General features: G+C 43.1%; 1 non-coding gene across 1 annotated transcript; it reads left to right on the top strand.

The window, feature by feature from the left end:
- Positions 1-1,481: 1,481 nt before the first annotated feature.
- Positions 1,482-1,588, top strand: LOC118483405. Its single transcript, XR_004870693.1, has one exon. It is a non-coding gene; the product is annotated as a small nucleolar RNA R71 (small nucleolar RNA).
- The last annotated feature ends 2,429 nt before the right edge of the window (positions 1,589-4,017 follow it).

Genomic DNA, 4,017 nt, shown 5'->3' with positions numbered 1-4,017 from the left:
TCAAGGTGAGTGTTTCGTCATTCATATCTACCACGGCTTGTGCGGTGGCAAGAAATGGTCTCCCTAGTATGAGGGGGACCTCGGTGTCTTCCTCCATATCGAGTATGACAAAGTCAGCCGGATAGACGAATTTGCTTACCTTTACCAGGACATTTTCGATGACACCTTGCGGGAATTTGACGGATCGATCAGCAAGTTGTATGCTCATTTTTGTAGGACTCGTTGTTCCTAGGCCGAGTCTTTTAAACATTGATGAGGGCATGAGGTTAATGCTAGCCCCAAGATCGGCTAGTGCATTACGAACGGGGGAATCCCCGATTGAGCAGGGAATCGTGAAGCTTCCGGGATCGATTTTCTTTTGGGGAAGTTTGTTGAGTACGAGAGCAGAGCATTCTTCGCCTAAGTTAACTAATTGCAAAGTTTCAATTTTCTTTTTATGAGTGAGGAAGTCCCTCATGAACTTAGAGTATTTGGGCATTTGGGTTAGGACATCAATAAAAGGAATATTGACATGCAATTGTTTTAATAGACTTTCGAATTTTGCGAATTGCTCATTAGTCTTTTGACGAATTAACCTACCGGGGTATGGAACTCGAGGGGCCTTGGTAGGCTCTGATGATGGAGTGGAGTTCTTCTCCTGCAGAGGCGGGGGTACAGTTTCTTCTATCGGTGGTGGCGCTTCCGCAGGCCCCACTGTGCGGTTTCGTAACGTGATGAGATGAACTTGCGCTTTTGGGTTTGTTTCGGTATTGCTTGGTAATGCACCTTGTGGTCTCTCGGAAAAATTTTGAGCTAGTTGATTTAATTGTTTTTTTATGTTTTGAATACTAGCTTGTTGATTTCTAAAATTTGACTCTAATTGTAGAAACCTTTCCGAGTTTTTCTTTTCAGTGTCGGAGATGAGGCGAGATACAGTATCTTCAAGCCTTTCTCGTCCACCTTGTTGTTGAGTGAAATTTTGTGACTCATTTCTTGGTTGTTGAAAGTTTGTTCGTTGGGTTTGTTGGTTACTACTATTGCCGGGCTCCCTCCAACCAAGGTTTGGGTGGCTTCGCCATCCTTGGTTGTAAGTGCCCGTTGGAGGACCCGACGGCCTAGGTCTATTATCAATGTAGCTTACCGACTCTTGTTGATTGTCCGTTTCTTTCATACAACTCCAATTTTCATGTGGCCCACCACACCCTTCACAAGCCATAACCGAGACTGTTTTTGTCATTTCTAATTTTTTTATTTTTGAAGAAAGGGCCTCGATTTGGGCTTGTAAAGAAGTGCTCTCATCAACCTTATGGGCGCCCGGGGCAATAGATTTATGGCCTCGGGGGGTGTGCCATTGAAAATTGGTTTGAGCAATTTCCTCAATTTGGTTATATATTTCATGCGGGCGGCGATTACCTAAAAGTCCCCCGGAGCTAGAGTCAAGTGTCTGCCTTGTGTGTGGCAACAGTCCATTATAGAAAGTGGATACCTGTTGCCATATCGCAAGGCCATGATGTGGACACTTGCGTAATAGTTCCTTGAATCTTTCCCAAGTTTCATATAAGGATTCCCCGTCCTCTTGTGAATATGTATTAATTTCAGTCATTAATTTAGCCGTTTTAGCGGGAGGGAAATACTTATATAGAAAATTTTGGGCTAGTTCATCCCAGGTGTTTACCGATCCAGCTAGGAGGGCGTTGAGCCAAGCTTTTGCTCGGTCTTTTAGTGAAAAGGAAACATTCGAAGGCGGATGGCGTCATTTGATGCTCCATTGATCCGAAAGGTATCACATATTTCTAAGAAATTAGTAATATGTAAACGGGGATCCTCACCCGCAAGCCCATGGAAAGTTGCGGAGTTTTGGAGCATTTGTATCAAATGCGGCTGGAGTTCGAAGTTATTGGCTTCAACATTCGGTGCATTGATAGCGGCGCCTAGGTTACCTACGGTAGGTCGTAGATAATCCATGAGGGTACGTTGGTCCGCCATTTGAGGTGGATTCCCCGAAACTTTCTCTTGGTTTTTAGCTTTTAGTCTTTTTCTGAGAAAGCGTTCGGGTTCTTCTAGAGGTTCTTTTATGTCCTTATTAGAACTGGAGCTCATACACTATGTAAGATGGCGTCTGGTTCCAAGTCCTGCAATAAAAACAGAAAAGAATGTTGGTCAGAAGGTTCACCACGGCCCCGTGCTCAGTGAACACGGCCCGTGGTCGGAGTTACAGTGATTGTTTTCCAGATCCCAGTTACTGGAAAGTTGGACACGACCCCGTGTTACACCAACACGGCCCCGTGGTCAGCCTTCTGTAACTTGGAAAACTAAAAACTGCCAGTAACGATGCTGGGCACGGCCCGTGTCCGACCAGGCATGGCCCGTGCTGAGCTCTGCAGAAGCTGAAAAACTAAAAAAATCCTAAAAAATAAAAAGAAATATAAAAATATGATTAGGCCGTTGATTCCTAACTTTCTTAAAATCCTTGTGTCCCCGGCAACGGCGCCAAAAAAACTTGATGTGCGTGTAGTGTAATATATTTTTAATGTATATTTTAAGCTCTTTTTACACTTTTAGCCAAGTTTTAAATTTATAAAACACCATATTTACTAACATGAAACACACATATGGGCAAGTGCACCCATCGTGGACGTAGTATAGTATTGGTAAGATACCGAGGTCGTCCAAGGACACAAGAGCTTTTAGTACCGGTTTATCCTCAACGTCTAATCAAATCAAAAAGTTATAAAAGATTTTTAAACTAAGAAAATAAAAACTAACTAAATGCTGAAAATTAAAATAAAATAAAAACAGATAGACAAGATGAATCACTTGGATCCGACTCGTGTATTAGTATAACCTTTGATTATTTTCGCACTTTTGCACTTGTTTAAGAGATTATCTTAGTTATTGTAGTAGGCCCCTCTTTTGAAGGCGACGTTACCCTCAACCCAGTAGTTTGAGTCAGCAAGGATACAATCCTAAAGGGTTGGATTATTGGAAGATAATGAATTAAGTTATTAATGCAAATTATGGTAGGCCCCGCTTTTGGCGGTGACGTTACCATCGGCTAAGTAGTCTGAGTCAGCAGGGATACAGTCCTAAGTAGCCGGATTATAGTATTAATAGTAGTTAACTTATGAGGGGGTCAAAGAGTTTGGATCCCCGCCATCCAATACCTATGGGCATTGAAGGAGATCCTACTAAATTTGACCCAGGTCCCTTGCAGGACCTCTAAACGCTGAACAAGGGCAAGACCCTTACCAAACCGTTCCCTTAACCCCCGACCAGGTAGCCAACATACCTCCATATAGACCGTGGAGATATGAATGGTGAAAATCTTTTATTTTATATAGACAGTAAAATAATGCCAAGACACCATGGACAAACGATAAGGAAAGATCACCTTCAACATAAGTAACTAGTTATTAAAGTCATTAATACAAAACCAAATAAAAAGTGCAAAAGATTAAAAATAAAAAGTATTATACTAAACACTTGTCTTCACCAAGTGATGTAAGATACTTAGGCAAACATGGCCTTGATTGTCAAGAACTCTTACGATCAATCTTGGATCCCGAGACGACTCACACACTCTATGATGGACAATGGATGATGGTGGTGGATGATGGTGTTATGGTGGTGGTGGGTGGTGGATGAAGTGTGAGAGAGGTGGTGTGCCAAGGGATGAGTTGAAATGAAACCAAGCACTCCTATTTATAGGCTGAACAGAAGGCTGGGCACGGCCCCGTGTCCGCTGGACACGCCCCCGTGCCTGTCTGACACTATCTCTCTTCATTAATTGTAATTCGCAATTACAATTAATGCGCCTGCTATACTTTCGCCATGCCCCCGTGCTCACTGGACACGGCCCCGTGGTGGGCAATAGAAGCTTCTATAGGTTTGTCTTTTCTGCTGCTTCTTGGGCACGGCCCCGTGCTGGCTGAGCACGGGGCGTGTTCAGTCTTCTGACTTCTCTATTCTACTTGGGAAGATGCCGTTAAGGATTCAGGCAATCCACTTTTGTTCCTTTTCTTGTATTTATGTTAGATT

Source organism: Helianthus annuus, chromosome 10 (assembly GCF_002127325.2).
Source record: "Helianthus annuus cultivar XRQ/B chromosome 10, HanXRQr2.0-SUNRISE, whole genome shotgun sequence".
NCBI lineage: Eukaryota > Viridiplantae > Streptophyta > Magnoliopsida > Asterales > Asteraceae > Helianthus > Helianthus annuus.
The sequence above is the reverse complement of the archived record's forward strand: the minus strand, read 5'-3'. Positions and strand labels throughout refer to the sequence as shown.